This window comes from Haemaphysalis longicornis, unplaced genomic scaffold (genome assembly GCF_048455015.1).
Source record: "Haemaphysalis longicornis isolate Haplotype H1 unplaced genomic scaffold, Haemaphysalis longicornis Haplotype H1 scaffold_136, whole genome shotgun sequence".
In the NCBI taxonomy this organism is placed as follows: domain Eukaryota; kingdom Metazoa; phylum Arthropoda; class Arachnida; order Ixodida; family Ixodidae; genus Haemaphysalis; species Haemaphysalis longicornis.
This window is the reverse complement of record NW_027526241.1, coordinates 313268-335574: the sequence shown is the minus strand read 5'-3', so window position 1 is coordinate 335574 and position 22307 is coordinate 313268. Positions and strand designations below refer to the sequence as shown.

The 22307-nt window shown below is 50.5% G+C and overlaps 1 protein-coding gene across 1 annotated transcript in view; it reads left to right on the top strand.

The window, feature by feature from the left end:
- Nucleotides 1–7808: 7808 nt before the first annotated feature.
- LOC144164734 (dual specificity protein phosphatase 16-like) overlaps nt 7809–22307 on the top strand; it is a 66937-nt gene continuing 52438 nt past the window's right edge. The window contains exon 1 of the mRNA XM_077695026.1: nt 7809–8061. The gene's annotated coding sequence lies outside the window, so the exon portion shown is untranslated. The remainder of the gene's footprint in view (nt 8062–22307) is intronic.

Genomic DNA, 22307 nt, shown 5'->3' with positions numbered 1-22307 from the left:
AGATATTCTTGGATTGTGGTGTCATAGGTGCGCAGCAGTTCTTTCTTTGCCAGTGGACGAAGTTTCTGAAGCCTTGTAATGGCTACGTCCTTGTTGCCTGAAACCTCAACATTAGCTTTCCATGGTAGCGCCACTTTGTATCGTCCATGTTGGAAGGAGATGTTCTCGAAGATCACATCCTGTACCGTCAATACCACAGCGATTGATACTGCCGAAGAAGCCGCGATAGCCCAAGCCATCATCACTGCCCAATACCCAATCACCATACTTACCGACTCTCAGGCAGCGTGCAGAAATTACTTACAAGGTCGAATTTCTGAAACGGCACTTCGTCTTCTTTTAACAAGACAGAGCATTCCCGAAGTTTATATAGTTTGGGTGCCAGGACACGAATCCCTTGAGGGGAATGAGGCGGCTCACGCCGCTGCCCGCGATTACATACACCGGGCCATTTCTCTCACGGGGCAGTCACCACCTCATCCACTTAATCCGCAACCTCTCTTGCGCTACACAGATATATTGGCGGACTACCGACTCAAACGGCAAATTTTCCCCATTCCACACCACCAACTCACAAGGGATGAAGCAACAACGTTCAGACGACTTCAAACTAACACGTATCCACACCGTACCCTTCTTCATGCCATTTATCCGACAGATTATCCAGCCACCTGCCACTACTGCCCAGCGCCCGGTACCCTATACCATCAGGTGTGGGAGTGCCAAAAGACACCGGACCTGCACCCAATCCCCAACCCCTCTATACAACAGTGGACGGCGCGGTTGACCAGCAAGGACCCTACGTTCCAGCTTGACCTGGTGCAAAGGGCCCGCGCAGCCAGCCGCAGCCAGGGGATCCCGGACTAGGGATCCCCTCCACCGGGCGGGTGCCCTAACAACTGCACCTGTTGTTTTAATAAAGATTTGTTTCATTCATTCATTCTCGAAGTGCTCTAACGCTGCGCTCTTTGAGGTGCCATTTCTCGCCGGATCCAAAATGCCTATGCTTTCAACTTTCGAAGGATATCGTCGCATTGGGTTACGTTGGCACTCAGAACGCGGACCATCGTGCGCAAAGTATTTGCTGTCCCTGTCACCTCGGTGCTGCTACATTGAAACGTCCATCCAAGTTTCGTGTTTACAGCAATCAGACACTGCTTTTCGTGGGACCTCGCCAATTCTTTAGACATTATATATGGTCCACATCTGTCTGATCCAATGAGAATGCTTATGCCACCGCAAGTGATGACGTCAGGGTGAAGCAGCTCATCAGCAATGTCCTTTCCCCATGTTTTGCAAGCTACAACGAAGGATGAATCCATCGTCGCGCCGTCAATGTCCTGGCAGATGTGCGGTGTTTCGACACCGAAGGACGGTGTTTCGACTTCGGTGTCGGGAAATTGGCTTTTCAGTCGAAGCTCTATGATCCGACGTCTCGCGGCCGGTTGACTTTTGGCGTTGGCGAACGTGTTCAGAGCAATATCGGTGAATCCGATGCATTCCAACTTGAGGTGCTTGAAAAGTTCTTCGGTCACGAATGTCCTCTAGTTGCCACCGTCAATTATGCCTCGGGGACGTAGCGGCAGGCGTTGTGACTCACTGCTCAGGCTCGAAAAGTTTGGAAGAGGACGCAGCCACTCCTATTCTCAACTCGTGACTTTTTGCCGACTGATGAGCAGACCGTTGTGCGTGGGTTCTGACTTCCTTCAGTACGAAAATCCCGTGCATTGCTTTTTCTGGGGCTGCACAGGCTTGATGCATGTCTACCAGCTCACGTATTGCAAGTAATCTTCCGGCGACAGTCACGTGCTCGGCGTCCTTTCAGTGCGCCGCGAAAGCATCGCATCCCTTTCGGCAAAATTTGCTTTTTCTTCTCCAAGGGTATATCCAGTGGCGTTGCTGGGTAAACTTGCACCCGGGGCCCAGAAAATTAGTCACCCCTTTCCATATACAAAACAATTATTAAGAATAAAACTAGTGTTGTTGTTATTATTAATAATATTAATGTATTCCATTGTTACCAGGCTGGTTCACACTTGCGACTGGAGCTAGTACCAAAAGCGATTTCTGTCGCTCTTGTCGTTTGACATCGCTCTCGTCGCGCGATAAGAGAGATTGGTCTCGACAAATTTTCCACCTTTCATTTGGATACCAACGTAAAAAAAAAAACTTTTCACACATACTGAATGCGTGGGCTTCGAAATGTCAATGCAAGCATGCACAATATGCAACATGCGATGCGAAACGAAGCCACAGGATAATTGATGTGTAGATATTTATAAATAACGGGCAATATATCAGAAAAGTGAGCAGAAAGATAAGAATCCGTGTGTTATTTATGCAAACTAAACCATAATAACTGCACGAGCTTGGTTTAGAGAACCACAGACGCTGACTCGGGTGCAGATCTCAAATACACACCACCGACCTTTTCAGTGAATTAGGCATCGATAAAAATCCTAACGATAAGGAGCATCGTGGTGTGTCGCTCGTGAGCACGAAAACATCGTTAGCAGCCGATAAAGAAGTGGCCAAGAGATACTTGCGGCATCAAAGGGTGTAAATGACACAGAAAATGACACAAAGGCGTTCGGAAAGCTTTGCAGCCCGCTGAGCCGACTAAATCGTGCAGATGTCACGCGGGCCTGGAGGAGGGTGGCCAGCAATGATAGGGCTGTTAAAAGCAACACATGCAAGACAAATAGTCGCTTCATTCACATCGACTTTCGTTTGTCTAGGAACACACTTTAAACAAATGACGCTTGAAGGACCACACGCGGAGCCTGGTGAAGGAAGGTTGGGGGAGAAATAGAAGTTGTCCCAGCAAATAAACAAAAGTCGGACGGGCTTTAAAAAAATTCATTTCCAAGTATTGTGCAGGAGAAGTAGTATAAAATGTGAAAGAAAATGACCGCCCCAGAAATTCGGAAAAACCGCCTGCGCCTACCGGGTTGTCACAAAGGCAGCCTCTGTGGCAGCAACTGCATGCTGGAAATTTTTCTAGGTGAGCATTTCAGTACGTTTCAAATAGATACATTGTCGGGTCTCTTTATTTCAATGGTTATCTGGTTACTGAGAATGAAATCAGACAGAAAGGGGGCATTTAGCGGGTAAAGAGACGACTGGCCGTACACGAGCCGTCTATGAAGCCAGTGCACGGCTGGTCGTGTGAATGTTAGTCGGCGACGATGTCGTCGTTTCCTTTCGTACGTTGTAAAAAATATTCCATATCACATTTGCAAATAAGTTATTTGACATTGGCGTCTTGAGAAAATGAACACAGTATAAAATGTAAGGTTCGGGCTTGCCATCCACCAGCCAATGGAAGAAATCCGAATCGAAGGAGGTTACGAAGCGATAAAGAAGGAACTCTTGAGTAAAATATCAGATTCGTACGGGACTGAGTGCATCGGCGCCACACGCTGGATCACTACCATTCGGTCGCACCCATCCCGATATGTTGGTGACAACGGTTTCATTGACGTCGTTCTGCAGTCGACTAGCTGAAGACGACTCCTAGATGAATCAACTTTTTCCCTGTAGCTGTGGAACTAATATCGCCCTCTCCAACCAAAAGTAATAACCAAGAACAAGACGTTTGGGAACCAGCTCGATTCCCTCTTCAGGGGTGACTGGGGTCACGTTGTAGCGCCAGTCACTCACAAAGCGCCTCGCTGTGGAGCGCGGTGCCCGCGTGTACGGATTTATGTTATGGTAAGGATTTATGTTCTTTGCATCTTTTGCTCCAGTTGGTCACGCTTCCGGAACGTTTCACCGAAGTCTGTTTTGAGGTCGGATCTTTCACAGTACTCGGCGACGGTTTTGCAGCCGGACGTCGTTTTTGTGCTGCCTGACTCGTTCCAGTAGATTTTTCCTCTCCCCAGTGCATAGGGAGGGGCACTACTTCAAAAATCTTGTAAACGACACCGGGTGTCCTGTCCTTTGTCGCACAGCCTTTGACATTTTTTTTTTTGTAGTAATGTTCACAAAGCACTCCCCATAACGCTTTCACTAGCACTGAGACTGCCCCTCTCACCAACCTCAATTATCGTGTGGTCCCCCGACCATCTTCCCAGATGGGAGCACTCAGCGGATCGAATGCCTAATGATAGAAAGTGGGTGACGTACCAGGGGTTTATCTTTTTGTTATGCAGTTAATTTTGTTGCCCTGTCCTTTTTTTACTATTTTACTCGACCTCCACCTTGAAAGATGAACCTACCAAAGCAAAATATTTAGGTCATCAGCTTCAAATATTTCTTTACTTAGAACTCCGTGGTACGACCACACGAGAACCATGATAAAATAGAAAGAAAGTGAACAGAAGGCTATCTGCTTTATTTATGTGGGCAACGCAAATACTCATTTATATTGCTTTTAACTTACAGCAGAATGAAATACAAAAGCGTAGATCTACTCGATCAACAGTTAGGTAAATAAAATAAATGCCTACATAATTGTTCTATTTCTCCCATAATTTGTTCGACAAGCTACTCGTCCGTTGTTCTTTCAGTTTAATTACACGGGGCCGCATGGGATACGCCCCTTCCATATCTCGCCATCTTTGTGCAATCGCCATGTGCTGGCTGCGTTGCAGGGCATAATGAACGAAAGTCAACGACTTAAAAAATAGAGTTTTAGCAAACCGTTTTCAACGGTCCGCTCCGGTATCAGCGGCCCGCTCAGCGCAACCGGAGCCAATGCCGTTCGCGGACAAGCGCACCGCGCATGCGCAATGCGCTCCCGCTTGCTATCGGAGCGGAGCGGGCCGTGAAAAACGGTCAGCTAAAACTCGCTAGTGTTTTAGCAAACCGTTTTCGACGGTCCGGTCCGGTATCGCCGGCACGGTCAGCGCGACCGGAGCCAATGTCGTTCGCTGCCAAACGCGCCACGCATGCGCCCCGTGAAAAAAGGTCAGCTAAAAATATGAGCTATCAACACCCGATTTCAGACCCTTCGCGATTGCTTGGATCGCGAATTGGTTGGTTATAAGTGCAGGCACTGAAGGAATCTGGTGCAACCAAGGGAAATCGCGACGACCCAGTTGTCTAGTCCCTTGTTGGATACCTGAGCTCCCCCCCCCCCCCCCCCCCCCCACTTCCACTTGCGCCCCTCCTCCCAACACAGGCTTAATGTACAGTTAGCTCCTCCGCACCAACCTTCATTGCATGTTTCACACTTACTTTCATTTCGTTTTAATTCTCAGTCCCCGCTTCGTCGAGATTCAATCTTCCCTACATATTTTTTTTTTCCAAGTCATTTTCACCCTGGTTTCCTTCTGAAAATATGACAAGCGGACCGGGCTACCCGGTCTCCGAAGCGTCACCGCGAAGGCTCCAGAAAATGCTAAACATTCACCATGAGCCCGTACACAACATCTCATGTGCGTAGAAAAAGCCACGTGGAAAGCCGCCGAGGACACATGACCAAAGTCTCGTTGGCCCTGATGCCTCCCCCCTTCAATACCCCCCCCCCCCCCTACTCGCCGCCCATCCTGGACGTGATGAAGGGGCTCTGTGAGCCCATTGTCGTCGCATTGAAAAACAAGCTCGCTCGCTACACCCCTCCGAGCGTAGCAGTCATACAGACGGCACCCCCTCTCCAGGAATGGTTCCTTGTTTGCCTCCGCTCAAGTTCAACTTGCAGCCACTTAATTCAAGCCGCGCCCATCCCCGACTACCGCCATATTTCTAGATGCCAAGATTTTACTCGCTTTCTTGTACCAGGAAACAAATTTGAGTAGACTGGTGGGGACGTAAATTGAACAGGTCAAAGCTGTGGTCTCGTTACAGTTGTCTTCCAGTTTTCGACGTCCGCATTACACTTTGTGGGGGCACAAGTGACACCCCCCCCCCCCCCCTTTACCGAGGGGTTGGCACCCAGGGCCCCCCCTTTGCGACGCCACTGGGTATATCCGCAGGACAAGAATCCGTAATGTGACCTACGGACTTGCAGAATGCGCATCCGTCACCGGGCTTGGCCGAATTGCCGTGAAGAACACACGACGTGGACTTGGAGTCTCTGAGGCTGAAGTTCTTGTCTGGCTCACATTCAGGCCTGGTGTCTCGTCCTCTCTGGCTCTTGAAGTCGCTCTTTGGACACTTCAAATTGTCGCGGGAATGCTACCTCCAAGAGCCTTTCAAACAAATTTCAGCGAGAACACGTAAAGCATGTTGGTGGAACATGTTGAACACGTAAAGCATGTTGCATAGTTACAGTAAAAACTGCGCAAATGGACGGGACGGATGAAGGACAAGACAGGTGCAGACTCACAACTAATTTATAGAAAAAAAAAAGCCTATATATGCAGTCACATGCGTTTAATCACAAGACAGACTCGTTTAGAAATTCATATTCACTGCAATACAAAGGTAGGGACGCTTCGCTAGGGAAACGTACTACATCACATTTAGACTACTATATATAGGCAACCGCAATCGGGCACACTAATACCCAAAAGTTATTTTTGTTTCTTCGTGAAATTTTTTACTGGAATAAGTTACCCGAACAGTGAACTCGGTGTCGTTGGAAGTGTTTAAATATATCTTTTGGTTGAAGTGTACATTGCGCTTCAAAATTGGAATACATTATGCGTGCATTTTCTTGTCCGCACCCGCTTGTGTCTACTGCATATTTATGCCTTCCACTTATGAGTGTTGTGCGGTTTAAAAATGCGCCAAGAAATACTGAGGTATTGTCGACTTGTATATGTTGAATCTCAGTTGATGTGTATTTCGTTCTTTTCACTCCTGCATGGTCCCGAGAAGGGCCTGCAGTATCTGTAATTAAATAAAAAAATAAAAAGAAACCCCACAGTGACACCCGAATGTACATTTCCCTCCAACGCCTTCCTGATACGGCACTAAATATCCGGCGATATAGAAACTTTCTTCCTTCCCATGCATCTCCGATCCCAACAACCTTTTCAACCATATACTACAGTGAACTACTATACCCATACCTTCTCGAAAACCGAACTACATTCGATGAATTCGCATAAAAAAAATGCACTATACGCGGGTGAATCATGGTTCGCCGCAGGTCTGCAGTGAGCCCCGATCAAGGCCGATAATTTTAGCCCTCAACAATGTCAACTTGACCCACCTCCCCCTTTCCCGCATGGCCCACAGCCTCCCTGTTTGCGAAGAAGTCTTGACAACATATCCCCGTTTTCTTTTTTTGATTGATGCCGTACCGACGGTCCCGTCTGTGTTACTTCTATGTTAACCCGTATCTACCCCCACGTGAGCGCGAAAACATGTTGAATAAATAAATAAATAAGCTGAGGGGAGGTGTCCACAAGGTGCTCAAAGCATATCGAGGTAAATTTGGCTACGCGAACGGCAACCTCTAACGAGGTTGAGAAATATGTTTTGAGGAGAGGTCGTTTGCCCAACTCCGCTCGCCACAGAACAATCGGTTCCTGCACAGTCGCTTCTTCCCCTTGCCTTACCAACCACTAGAACAAGGAAATCCCCTCCTCCTCTTCCCTGCCGCGTACGCCTGCTGTCGAGCTGCGAAGTCTGCGGGCCCTAGACCCGCACCCGAGTCGCAGCGACTGCCGCTTTCCTTGATTTCGCCGGTGTCGGGGCGGAGCGCTTTCGCCATCGCCCGAAACTCCAACAGTGGCGCACGTGGACGCACGCAGCGGCGAGGGAAACGAAGGGACAAAAAAAAACCAAAACAAAAAAAAAAAAAGAGCGGCCGCCGCGCAGCTGCTGTGCGGACCACAACAAGAGGAAGAAGGAGAGGAGGCCGCCGGGAGTGCAAAGCCGCGCTGGCCGCGCCAGGTTTTCGCGCAGCAGGCATGAGTCACCCCGGTGGCGTAAGCAACGCGGCGGCACGGGGGAGTCTTCCATGGCGGTTCGGCCCGAGAGGCTGGCGTGAGCAGTCGCAATTCTTCGCCCGCGTCGCCGTCGCCGACCATGTTGTCGTCGCCTGCTGCAGTGTGCCTTCCCAGTGGTGGTGTGAGTGAACGCGGGCAGTGAAGCCGGTCGGATGTGCGTCGCTTCTTCGGCTTCTGGCCCAGCCGCGTTCAACTGCATGGCCGCTCGCGGCCCGAGGTGAGTAGTACCTTGGGTGCCGTGTCAATCATGTGCGATGAGTCAGGAGCTGCTGCTGCCGCCGCCGCCGGCGGATCTGAGTCATGAGGAGGGCGTCCGTTGAACCGCCGTTGCGCGCCCTTGCAAGAGGAAGAAGAGCGCACGGAAGCAGCGGAGTCGCGAGCTCGTCTCGTTGCCCCCTCGGCAGGAGTGGGCACCAAATGCGAGCTGGCCGCACGTGTTTTGGTTTCGGCCCTGGACGGGGGCCGGATCGTCGCATCGCTGGTCGCTCGCGATGCGGCCGCGCTCTTGGCAGCGTGCCACGTCCGTTTGACGCCGTCTGTTTGTGGCGCGGGTGCCTCCCCCTTCGTGCGAGGAGCTCGTTTGAAATCGTGACGACGCGGCAACATTGAACGGGGCCTCTTGTTACGCATTTCCCGGTTGAGTAGCTCCGCCGATGACGGTGGGGCCCGGAACAGCGGGAAGGGGCCGAGCGTTTCCACTCGTGACGCCGCCGCGCGAACGTCTTTCCAGGTGTCCAGAACTGGTCGTACGTTGCGTGACCAGCAAGCTTGTACTATCTCCCGCTTACCGGCTCAGATTGGTTCGCCTTGCAGATGGCAACGCAAGTCGCACCGAAGAAGCGGGCCTCAAACGTCTCGATGCGTCATCGATCCTGAGCTGCAGTGTAAACTCTCATTCTCGGCGTGCTTGCCAGCACTGCACAAATTCGCATTGAGGGCGAGGAGGTTTTTCTCCATCCCCCAAAAGCGGTCCGCTCACAAACGCCATGAAGTCTGGTGTTGTGCTGCATCACCCGAGCAACAACAAGCGCAGACCAACCTGTGGCCCCCGATGGTGTCCCTCAACCGCGAGCGCTTTGCGCGCACCCATTTGTCAAAGTAGCGCCCCAACCTGGTGTTTTGCACAGGCTGGGCGTTTATTCCTTCTCTCGTGTTGGAGCCATTCATAACCTGTGAGAGAGCTTCAAGAACAGGCCTTGTGTCCCTAAACTGGAAGGGGGCCCCCCCTTCCATTTTGCACAGTGGGTGTAGGTTCAAGGCCCTCGTGACATTCGCCATATTATTGGGGTAGCATCAGATGTGAACTTTTTACGCTCGAGCGTAATGTCCCTGCTTTGAAGCTTCGCAATGTAAGGTTGTGTGAGACTAGGGAAACGGAGAATATCTTTGGAATCGGTTCCGTTTCATGCCACATGTTCTCCAAAGAATGGCTTGGGGGAGGGATTGTTCGAGGCAAGATATTGCTGGTGTGCAAGCACTGCAAGTGCCAACCACGGGAGATCTGAAGCCTCTAAAGCATCCTACAAAAGATATGGGAGAGGGAATTTATGCTGAGTATGATTCGTACATACTAACCGCACTGGACAAAATTTATTGGGGCCCTTTTGAGGATGCGTGTGCTCCTAAAGTGAATCTGCACCACAGCTGCCTCCAGTTTTCACACGAGCTCACCTTGAAGCTTTGCGTTGTGGGTGTGTGCAGCTCAGCAGCGTCAAGAGCCAAGGAAGAGCGTTGTACAACGTCATTCTGTCATGGTGGGAAGCCTGAGAAACTATCGTAGTGGTAATGAGTGCCGCATTGCAGCGGCTCGAATGATCTGTCCTTAGCTTGGGCACTCACAGAGCAGCTCCCAAATTGTCCCCAATATTAGGGGCGGATTGGGTACATTACGGGACAAGAAGAGAACGGAGTGGGTCAGGGAACAAACACGTCTTAAGGACATATTAGTAGAGATTAAGAAGAAGAAATGGACGTGGGCAGGGCATGTAATGCGAAGGCAAGATTACCGCTGGTCATTAAGGGTAACAGAGTGGATCCCTAGAGAAGGCAAGCGTTGCAGGGGGCGGCAGAAAGTTAGATGGGCAGATGAGATCAACAAGTTTGCGGGGATAAATTGGTCACAGTTGGCACAGGACCGAGGTAATTGGAGAATAATGGGAGAGGCCTTTGCCCTGCAGTGGGCGCAGATAGGCTGATGATGATGGGTACGTGCGCTCCCAAGGATCAGAATGCTATCATTGTTCACAGATTAAGTGCTCATATAATCAGTGTATCTTGGGATCGTTCACACAGCCTTGGAAAGCTTCCTGCGTAGTTTGGTAGTTTTGTTTTCTCTTGCATACAGGGAACGAGGCTTGCCCTGGTATTCTGAGTCGTTCATCCACTGGAGCCTTCAGTGCAGGAGGTCCTTGAAATCGATTTCCCCATGCATAAGAATTGTGGAATCCTAGTGGAGGAAAAAAAAAATGGAGTGTAGGAGGGACTTGGAATACGGCCCTAAGTATCTCATAACAATTTTTGAGGAGACCTGGTCTCTCTGTAGAAAATACCTGCCGCTGTGTTTTCCACGGGTTCTGGATGGTCAGGTAATATTGTCCCACTGGCAAACACAAATTTTAAGTTGCGCACACAGACAGCTGATGAAGCAGGGGGCTGACAAATGCGCACATTTCAACATGTTTTGCCATTCCATTTTCATTTACGTCAAATGTGGGATACTCTGCAATTTTGGCTGTTGTACGTAAATGTCCGTGACCTCTGGTGAGAAGTATTCTGGTCCACGGCAGAAGTTGGTACCAAGCACGAACTTCGTCGCCTGAACCAAATTGCAAAACGGCCATGAAGTGAACAAGCACTGGAAGCGATGGCACCACGTAGCCAGCCACTAGAACAGAAGCGAAAAGGAGCAACCATTGTAAAGGTCGATTTTGTGGGCTGTCATTGCGTAGCACAACGTCTTCCTGGTGTGTTATTAGAGAAACGGGCCACTGGTTGGCTGTGTGAAAGAAAATGCGCGAATGCTCTCGCGGCGTAATGTGCAGAAAATCAGTCGATAACTGCGCTGAGGTCTTCTAAGACAGGTTTGCTGGAAAATAAATTGGGGAAAAAGTTGGCAAAGCAATTGAGGGCTGCATTGCAGTGACAAGCCCATTTCTGCCTTCAGTGGTGACATGCTCGCATCATGCTTGGGATGTTGGCTTTGTTTTGAATCGATTTGAGTGCAGCAATGTGGTGTGGGCTCCTTGTTAACAATGCATATTCGAGTTTAGTTCCGACTAGAAACACTGACAACTCAGCGTGACCAACTGTGTGGGGTAGGTGTATCAAAAAACGTCGTAGAGTATAGTAGCTGCGGTAATGTTGTGCATATTCTGCGTCCACATTACACAAGGATATGACTGGACTAGTTAGCGGTTGCAAGTTTGCATTGGTTTAGAACGTTGGACTAAGGTCCACTTGCCAGCATTCATACCTCTTGGCTAAGGACACCTTGGAGCCTGATTTCATTGGAAGCATTGGTAAAGTGCATGTGCGGCGAGTTGCGGGCATGGTGAAGTCATTAGAAATAAAAGGGGTAAAAAGACTTGAGGGTGACTAGAATAGTATAGCTAGAAAAGCAACCATTGACAAAGGCAATGTCGAGCACTCGAGCGTAGCGAAAATGACCTGAATGCAGGGGACCCTCTGGTTTTATTTCTCCTCGTGCCTCCACATGGCTACTCAGTTATCAAATGCTTTGGGGGAAATCCCGAGTGCCGTGGGACAAAGCGCTCGATGAACTGTTCCGTGAAAGTCCTAGGGCAATACCTAACTTGAAAGCTACCTGTTACCAGTTTTGCTAACTATAGTGTTGGGTTGTTAACCTGTTACACATGACTGTAAAAGCAATAAACAACTATGCAGAATTGACATTTCTGCTACTTTCGAGGAAGTTTCAGCAACGTCACTTAGGTACACTGTCTGATGGTAAGTGATTTGCAAAAAATGTTGACAAGTGCCGCGAAGAGCGTGATATTTCAAGCCAGTGAGTGCATGAAGTGAAGGGTCACCTTCGCTGAGGAAGACCAGTTTAACTGCGTCGTTGCAAGGGGTCGGTGATTCCAGGATTAACCTTTGGATCAATCCTGGAATTTTGAAAAATACCTTTGTTTGCGGAGCAGCAAGAACTTGCTATCAAGACGTGCAATTTTTACTACTGACCGTGTGGATAGTGTGACAGAGAAAACCCCTCTCAAACGTGTTCGATTACTTAGTATCAATTTTGTCTCTATAAAACAGTGCAGCCGATCTATCAATAAATTAGTCAAATAAAGCCTGTCATTTGTTTGGGTTAAAATTTTAACCGAGCCGTAGTCGTCATAGATGCTGTGAAGGGCGTGATATTCGAGTTCAGCACATGGAGTGAAAGGCCAGTTTCCCTGCGGAAAAATGATCGAAACGATTCAATTAATATATTGGCACTGTGGACGTGCCTCACTGGTTTGCATGCAGCAGGTGTGGCGGACTGCGTCTGTTGAGCTTTTATGATCGCATTTGACACTGCTGGGCAAAATGGACTCTAAGGGTGCATTGTGGGCTGCTTCTAACTAGAGATGTTTCTTCTTTGGTGAATACAGCAAAGTTTGTGTGGAGATTAAATTTAGGTTTTCATAAGGGCTGCTACGAGTTCGCAACTCTGTAATTTGTTACTCTCCATTTTTTTTTCCTGAGCTGATCTACAGTGGAAGTATGTTTGAAAAATAAAAATGGAGAGCAAGAGTTCATCACTTATTGCTGCACAATTTTCCCTGCCGTAGAGATGAACCGTTTTCTTACTTTTTTGATGAGAAATGCGCTTGAATGTCATGTGCTGGCTGAATTATTGGATGGTTGCCAACTTCTGGTAGGTATGAAGCCGTCAGAAGTCTTTTGGAGGGATTCGTTAGTATTACTAAGTCAGTAACGGGAGGCGGACGTCATCTCTCTCTGCCTTCGTCGTGTTGTCCCTTGTTGTTTCACTTCTCAATGCAACTATTCTTTGTCGGAGCACACCAACTGGCCCCTCTTCAAGATTGAGGCAAACCTAGAGGAAGTCTTGGGATCCAGGCAAGTTGAGGGAACGGCCAAGCTGGATTAGAAATGTGAAGTAGACAACCTTGTGTGTTGTGGCGTGTGTGCAGTGGGAGACGATGGCTTCCCAGTTGCAAAGTTGACGGGGGTGCTTGCGAGCCTCTTGAACTGGTGGGATAGAAGACCCCATCGATGCTGTTTCCGTGAGCTTGGAAGTGGGAGCATCAAAGATTGCCGCGGGCACGAACCGTAGCTGGCGGGAAAGCCTCCATGTTTTCCCCTGAAGTAGGCAACGGGGCCCATTCCCATCTCAAAGCGAGCCCACCCACTTGGCCACAGTGCAAAGGGCTTATTTCTCGCACACGGAGCCCTTGCGCCATCAACTTGGCACCACTGGATCGAAAGAAGGGTGAATTCATCATCTCCTTGAAGCACTTGCTTCAGCTTACCATCGGTCTATAGTAGGAGGCTGCACATGCTGGAGTTTCCTATTCCCGGTTAACAGCGACCACCACAAACTGCTCTTAGATGTGATTCCACGTTGACCGCCACGTCAGTGCCAGTGCCAGCGCGTAACCTTTCTTCAGACCTGTTCTTCCTATGCTGGTGCTGCATTTGCTGACCGCCACACAAGAGCACAGCGTCTGTAGAGAGTTGCTGGGACCTTTCTGCACGCTTTCCCAGGGGAAAGTGCAGGTGTACGTTCCCACCACAAGTAGCACGCGACAGGTATTCGAGAGTGTTACGGATGAGAAACTTGAGAATCGGAAAGAAGTGTTGCTGAGCATGTTCGAAACATTTTGCTCGCGATGACTACCACCTTTCAGTAGGCGGGGATCTGCTTGATAATAGACAAGGAAAGGAAACTCTTCCCTGCAATCGTTATGCAGTGCAGTCGCGGGATAGGTGTGGGCTGGGTTGCACTCAGCAAGCACTGCCAGATAATGGCCTCTGTCACTGAACACCGAGAAGAATTGTATTGTCACGTGGACACTCGCGCCGAAAGATAAAAGCCTGCAGAGCAGACGCCGCGGCATTCGAATCGTCGACGCTCGCCTTTGCACGTCACTTTGTTGACTGCTGCTTCACCACCTGTATTCTTTGAGTTGTTTGGGGAGCACAAGTTCGCTTCAATAAACTTGTTTTCCTTGAAGACAACTGTGTCGTCTTTGGCCACGTGACATCTGGTGGTGGTGCTGGGTAGGGCAACGGTGAATGGTTGAAGCGGGCTGGTCCTCGGTTGGTGTTGGAGAGGTATTCTTCGATCTCAGTAGGGCGCTGTCCGGGTCGGGGGTGTGGTGCGTCGATGGAGAAGCCTCGCAAACCGAGCCTCTTGTAGGGGCAGCGTCGGTAGATGTGGTCAGCCTCTCCGCAGTGGTAGCACAGAGGACGATTATCTGGAGTTCGCCATACGTCCGTCTTCCTCGGCGTCTGGTTTCGGACTACCGGGGGTCGGGCGGGCAACAGTGGGCGGCGGTACGGCGGGTCCTCTTGATGACGTGTTGGAGCAAGGCAGGGTCAACGAACAGCCGCGGAGTACATCATAGCTTGTGGCTCGCGGGGTACTTCGGACGGCGTAGAAGTTCCCAACGCTTGTTGCACTTCCCTAATAACGTCGGCAAGGGAAGCGACTTGTGGTGGCGTGGGGAGAAGTTTCCGCAGCTCCTCTCTCACTACTGCACGGATGGTCTCGCGTAGGCTGTCGGCCGGAATCAGCATGTTGTCAATGTAGTTCGCATTGGCCGCGCCAACAAAGTTGCGGTCATACTGCTTAGCACGCATTTCGAGGGCCTTCTCGATTGTGTTGGCTTCGGTCACGAATTCGGCGATGGTTTTGGGCTGGTTGCGGGCAAGTCCAGCAAACAGTTCCTCCTTCACACCGCGCATCAAGAAGTGTAACTTCTTTTCTTTCGTCATTTCGGGGTCCGCGCGGCGAAATAGTTGCTTCATCTCCTCAACGAAGATCACGACCCCTTCGTTGGGGTGTTGCGTGCGCGTTTCCAACAAAAGGGCGGCTCTTTCTTTCCACACGACGGTGGCGAATGTTTTGAGGAAATCAGGAGCCGTGAAGACAAAATACAAGTTGGGTTTATTAGAAAGACTGCTTAGTCCCGACAACAGTGATACTAATATCATCACAATCTTCGAACAAATAACGAAGATATTGAAGAAAACAAGTGAAGCAGTCGTGACCTTCTAGCCAATTTCCCGCAACTTTTCTATGACATCACGGAACCTTGTTTGTGCGATTGGCGGCCGCTTAACTGACCTGTCGCGACGAGACATCATGTCTGGACGTCTGTAATGGGGCCTCTGGTTCCATTTGACCGCATCACTTGAATGCTAACGTGCAGTTAACGCAGTGAAAATTGTTTTATTGTTGACCCGTATGACGTCATTCTTTCTCATAACACGTCACTGTGGCACAAAATTTGAAAGTTTTTAAATACTTTTTGCTTTTTTTTTTCGTTAAAAAAACATCTTTTGTGGCTGCAATGGAGCTGAGTGAGATACTCAATTCTAGTTCTTTCAAATTAAACGAAGTTGTATTTTCTCTTCATGGCTCCTTTAAAGAGTCCAGTTAGTTAGGCAGATTTCATGGTTTTCAAACCACGTTTGGGCCGTATCTTCTGAATAGAAGAAAACATGGTGGAAAGTTTTTTTGTCATCCCACCTGTTAAAGATGCGGACGCACTCCACTTTCTCCAAGCAGTCCTCAGGGTCTTCTCCAGGGGATCCGCGGAACGATGGTGGTTCCCGGGGCAGTTGAAGAACGAGGGCGGGATTGGTAGTGCTGGTCTTTGTGCCTGCGTTGATCATGGTGGTGGTCACGACGTCTTCTTTCTTCACTTTATCCGAAAGTAGTCCAAACTCCGGCTGAAGACTTTGCTGTCGCCGGCTGGCACGAGTGGGGTTTGCTTGTCGGCTTGACGAGGGCTTAGGGTGCATTTACCCCGCACCTACCAGATGTCACGTAGACAAAGACAACGTAGCTGTCTTGAAGAAAAAACAAGTTTATTGGAGCGAACTTGTGCTCCTCTAACAACTTAAAGAATACACAGGCGGCGAAGCAGCAGTCAACAAAGTGACGTGCTGAAGCGAGTGTCCGCGATTCGAATGCCGCGGCGTCTGCTCTGCAGGCTTTTTATCTTTCGGCGCGAGTGTTTCTGGAACCGTCATTTACATCCAGAACATTGTAGATCAGAGAATATTATTCTGGGCTAGTGATGTTAGGGCGAAACAGTCTGCTTATCTGAATGAGATAGCCCGTGCGGCATAAAAATAAAGAACAGAAGAAGCGCTTCGCTTGGGACACAGATAACAGAGCCGGGCAGGGCCGGGCAGTAAAAACAAACAATAAATAAACAAACCCATACATGGTTCGCAGCAGTAGGCAACCAATGTGTGCTGCCAGTGATGGCATATGGGGAAGAAGTTTGGCGTCCCACTGGAAAGAAAACTTGGGTCTGCTCAACGGTCATGGAACCAAGGTTGATAGGAGCCACGCTCAGAGGTAAGGAACGAGTTTCGTGGATCAGGGAACAAACTTGAGTAGAAGATATCATAGTCCAAATTGAGAATAAGAAATGGACCTTGGGCAGGGTGCATACCAAGACATGGGCCTAGGAGAGGGGAAGGCCAACAACACGAACGAGGGAAGGAATGCGGAACTTCTGGGGTAAACAGTGGACTCTGGCAGCGCAGGATAGGAGTGGTTGGAGGTCAGTGGGAGAGGACTTTGCCCTGCAGTGGACTTAAAAGGGCCATGCAGACAAAATACAAGTTTGGTTCATTTGAAATATTGCCTCGTTAGAACCATGCTGACACCACTTTTAACATAAATGTCACTCAAATAAGCTTCATAATTAGGAAAAACGGCACTGGTCATGTGACTCACTAGCTCATTTCCCATGTTGGGACGCGCTGCTTGGCAGAGCAGTGCAAATGAATAACGCGTGTCCCAAACAACAACTGATTGTTTATTATCAGCCTTCCTCCCGAAGATAACTTCCTCTTGCGTGCGCATGCGCTCTTTGCACCACACACGGAAGCGCTGCTTTGCGTCACCACAGTACTCCCCCTAGAGAGTGGCACTTCACAAGTTCATGCGCACCGGGGGTCTCGTACACCGTCCACTCCGCATGAACCGTTAGAGGACGTGTTGGGGCTTCGCTACGTGGTCTGCCGCCGGGGGCCCCTGCGAAGATGGAGCTCGAGGTGGTGCAGATACTTCGCTGTCTGAGTCCGCGTGTGCTCGTTTTACGCGCTCTGGAGAAACCGCATCGTGACGACCACCTCTGTCGATCGTAATGTGCTTGTCTCCCCGTTGCAGCACCTTGAAAGGCCCGTCGTACGGGGGCTGGAGTGGACACTGTACGGCGTCGTGCCTCACGAACACGTGAGAGCAGGAGGATAGTTCAAGGTGCACGTGGACTGGCCGGGCTGCGGGCGGACGCGGAGGAACAGCGCGTATACTCATGATGTCTCGCAGTTGCACGGCGTAGTCCGTGTTCGCGTACACGTTCTCGTCCTTACTGGGAGTGAAAAACTCCCCTGGGAGGCGAAGCGTTGTTCCGTACACCAGTTCAGCAGAGCAGCATCCAATATCTGCTTTCAGCGCAGCCCTAACTCCCAATGGAACAAAAGGCAGTGCCTCCACCCAATTGTGACTCGCAGTAGCCGTCAGGCTCGTCTTCAGCTGCCGATGGAACCTTTCCACCATACCGCTGCTTATCGGATGGTAGGCAGTTGTTCTGATGCGGGAAGTACCCAAGAGCGAATAGGGCGGACTCAAACTGCGTTCCGCGATCCGTAGTCACAGTTGCCGGCACTCCAAAGCAGGCCACCTAGTGGTAGATAAATGCGCGGGCGACGGTCTCAGCAGTCATGTCTGGATGGGCACGGCCTCCGGCCGTCGCGTGAAGCGATCGATGCAAGTTAGCAAGTAGCTTTACCCCTGGCACAAGAGCAGTGGTCCGACAATGTCCACATGGGCAAATCGAGAGTCTGGCAGAGGGAAGGATCCCAAGTTGGTCATGGTACGTCGCTGAACTTTGGATCGCTGGCATGCGAGGAACTCTCGTGTCCAGTGTCGGACATCCCGGTTTATTCCTGGCCACACAAACCTCGCTGTGCATAGCCGTTCCATGGCTCGAATCCCGGGATGCGCCAGGCTGTGCAGCCAGTCAAAAATGCTGCGACGGAGGTTCAAGGGGAAAAAACGGTCGGGCCCTGCCTGTAGACACGTCGCAGAATACGGACCCTGTGGGTTCTGCCAACCATTGCAGCTTCAAGGCATTGGTTGAAGACGTCAGTAGACGCTTCAATTCACCGTCACTGCGTTGAGCCGCCGTTAGTGTGGTGAAGTCCACGCCGCTCGGCAGATTGATGGCATTCACTGGACTGCGCAAAAGAGCGTCGGCAGCGGCATTATCCATCCCGCTGACATGGCGTACATCTGTCGTGAATTCTGCGATGTACGACATTTGGCGGAGCTCCCGTCCCACGTCTGCACCAGGATCGGAGTTCGCGTGCAATGTGTAGGTGAGTGGCTTGTGATCCGTGAAAACAAAAATTACGTAGACGTAATGGCGGAAATGTCGTATAGCAGCGTATATGGCCAGGAGTTCCCTACCAAAGGTGCTGTATCTCCGTTCGGATGGGATCAATTTTCTGGAGAACAAAATTGGTCGCCACACTCCGTTCACCTTCTGCTGCAACACGGCTCCAATCGCTGCATCGGAGGCGTCCATCATTACGCATTGAGGAACACCTGGCTGCGGGTGCGTGAGCATTGTAGCATTTGCAAGAGCTTCCTTAATCATCTGGAATGCTTGTATGGATTGATCGTTCCACTGAATGGCAGTTGCCTTAGATCCTGGTGTGGCAAGTAGGCTGTGGAGAGGGTGTTGGCGCATTTCGGGATAAACCTACGGTAGAAGGTCACGAGTCCCAGGAACTGTCGAAGCTGGCGGATGTTTTTCGGCTGTGGAAACTGCCCTACTGCTTCCACCTTCTCCTTCTGGGGCTGCACTCCTGCACTTGAAGTGCTGTGGCCCAAAAATGATAGTGTCGGTACCCCAAGCATGCCTTTTGCCACATTGATAACGATGCCGTTCTCTGTCAGTCGATGAAGTACGCATCGCAGATGCCACTCGTGCTCTTCAGGAGTGCTGCTAGCAATCAGAAGATCATCGAAGTATACCTTGCCAAAGTCGAGGCCACGGACAATGCCATCCATGAACTGCTGAAAAGTTTGGCTGGCGTTGCGTAAGCCGAAGGGTGTACGTAGGAACTCGAACATTCCGAACGGCGTTGTTACTGCGGTCTTGGGAGTATCTTCCGGTGCTACGGGTATATGATGATATGCTCGTACTAGATCGATTTTAGAGAAAATGGTAGCACCATGCAGGAAGGAGGTCATGTCATGAATGTGTGGCACTGGTCTGGTACAGTTACCCGGTTCAGCACTCGATGGTCCCCGCAAGGGCGCCATTCACAGTTTGTTGATTTGGGGACCATGTGAAGAGGTGAGGCATATGGGCTGGATGAAGGACGTACTATCCGGAGTTCCATCGTGTGGGCAAACACCTGTCGGGCGAGTCGTAGCTTCTCGAGTGACAGGCGCCGTGGTCGCGCATAGACCGGTGGGCCTGTGGTTTCGATGTGATGCTGGACGCCGTACTTTACTTCAGGAAATTCCTGTGGCTGTCGCGTAAGCTCTGGAAACTCTTGTAGTATGGCGGTGAAGTACGCTTCTCCAGACAGACTAAGCAAGGTTGGACTGATAGGGGGGTGCCAGCATGGCGTGCCTTGTACCGCTCCCCGAGAAACAGGATCTTGAAGCCGTTTGTTGCGGACGTTGACCAACAGACCAAAGAACTGGAAAAAGTCTCCGCCTAGTATGGCGAATTTAACATCGGCAGCTATGAACACCCAGCTAAACGTTCTGGCGAAACCGAAGTTCAGTGAAAGTGAACGATGGCCATATGTTCTTATCACCGTGTTGTTGACAGCTTGCAGGGGTGATGCACTAGGTTTCTTTCTTTCTGCGTGTGACGCCGGTATAACGCTCACCTCGGCGCCTGTGTCGACTAAGAAACGTACTCCGTTGTTGTGGTCGGTAACAAAGAATACCGAGGGAAGACTTGGAAGCAATGGAGTAGCACTGGTCGCCCTCAGTGCTTGCCGCGGCTGTTTCCAGAGTATGTGCATGGTGGAACACATTTACGGGCACTATTTCTGAACCTCCGATGATGCCAGCATGTATGTTGGTGCTGCATTTGAGATAGCGGTGTGTTAGGCTCGGTTATCGTTTGCGCCCTTCTGCTTGCGTGCAAAGCTGATACCGTTTCGAAATCGCCTCACGCATCTCTTGAAGTTCGTCTTGAGACTGCTGTGCTTGCACGGCAGCCATGGGTGTGGGCGGGGTTATCGCTACTAGTTGGTCAGCAAGCTCTGCGGCCGCGGTTAAATCTTAGTGCTCTGAGGCAGCGACGGCCATGCGGACGCCTGAAGGCAACTTTTGCAAAAAAAGTTCTCGGAGCAACGCTCCGTCTAGCGTGGTTGATGTCTCGCCGAGCAACTGTTGCATGTGCCGCAAAAGCTGGCTAGGAGCACAGTCGCAGAGTTCCGTGCCGCGAAGCAGTTGCTGCAGTCGTTGCGGTTTGGAGGGCGTGACTCGGCGGACAAGGGTTTCTTTTAGCGTTGAATATGCATTTTCGACAGGTGGTGCGAGTAAAAGGCCCCTTACTTCACTGGCTATGGCGGGCGGCAGACTGCTGACTACGTAGTGGTATTTCGTAAGGTCTGTGGTGATGCGTCGTGCTGCGAACTGCGATTCCACTTGTACGAACCAAAGTGCGGGGTCCGCAGTCCAAAAGGGGGGCAGCTTACCGTCGACTGAGGAGACTGTCGGAAGGGCGTCTGTCGTGGACGTTGAAGCCATATTGCTGCTGGTTCGACACTCCGGTGGCTGCGTCTGAATTCCGGGTCACCAATGTTGGGACGTGCTGCTCGGCAGAGCAGCACAAGTGAATAACACGCGTCCCAAACAACTGAACTTTTATGGTCAGCCTTCCTCCCGAAGATAACTCTCTTGCGTGCGCATGCGCTCTTTCCACCACACACAGAAGCGCCGCTTTGCGTCGCCACACCCACACTAGAACCTATGGGCAGGTGTGCGATTGGCTGAGGTGAGAAAAATGCGATGCATATTCATTTTATAGCAGAAGAATAGGCGGGGTGAACCATAGAAGTTGCGAAAGTACATGTAAACATGGAAGCACCAGTGGGTACTACTGTTGGTACTGCGTGCTTGTTTCACTTTTATAGCTTCACTATGCTTGTTATAGCTGCACACCAGTCCTGCGCTTTGGGGTGGTCTTACGCTGGCCGATCGGTGTAAGCGACACTCTTGCGTGACCCTGTTTGTTGAGCACAGCCAGTATTTCAGTAAACAATTACTACAGTAAAACCTCATTGCAAGAGACACTCGGTTATTAGACATTTGAAAATGGTTTGGTTGGTCTCCCTATGTTCGCCATGTTAGCAACATCGCATACAAGAGACATGGTTACAAGGGACACTCGGTTACTGAAGACAACATTTTCAGCTCCCTTTTATAAGAGACACAACCCGAAAACACTCGCGTAAGGGGGCCGACGTCGTAGTACAAACCACACGCGTTGCAATTTTCATTCCCTAGGCTCTATTCTGTTCCGTTTCGCAGCCAGATGTCATGCCTCGCATGGTTGCGACTATTTTCAAACTACAGCGATTCTGCAACCATGCGCGATTGAGTAGTATTTCTGTCTCAGCGTCCACCGCGCTCGTCGAAGTCGGGCACTTGAGCCGTCGCCATGTTTCCATGAGACAGCGTTGTACGAATCGTCGGCAGCCCAACGGCTGCGGAAAGGAGGGCGACCGTCCCGGCTATCTTGAAGCGAATCTCTTTGCCACGATGGGACTCCGCACCTCACTCATCGCCGGCTTTCTAATTCGCGTCGCTCTCGCTTCGCCCCATCTCTGTTGGCAGTTAGCATCCCCTGCCCCCCCACCCCTTTTCACGAAGTTTTCCGGACGGTCGAATTCTCAAGCAGTCTCGCCTGATTGGTGGTGTGCACAGCTATCTGTGACATTTTTTGCGCTCGCAGCCAATTTCGTAGGACGGCGTGAGAACGCAACCCTGCCGAAATGAACCTAGCGTAGCGTGGGACCCGCGGGACGGAACGGCAACGGTAGAAGGGAAGCCATCTTGACCTGCGTGCAGGCGCTACGCCGCCTTGACTTTTTTGCGGCGCTGTTTCGCAAGCCAGCAGTGCATCACTGGTGAAGGGCGCGACATGTCAACAGCAAAGCGAAAGCAGATCTCTCCGCTGGATGAGCTTGAAATCATGAGCGATGTGGACTCTG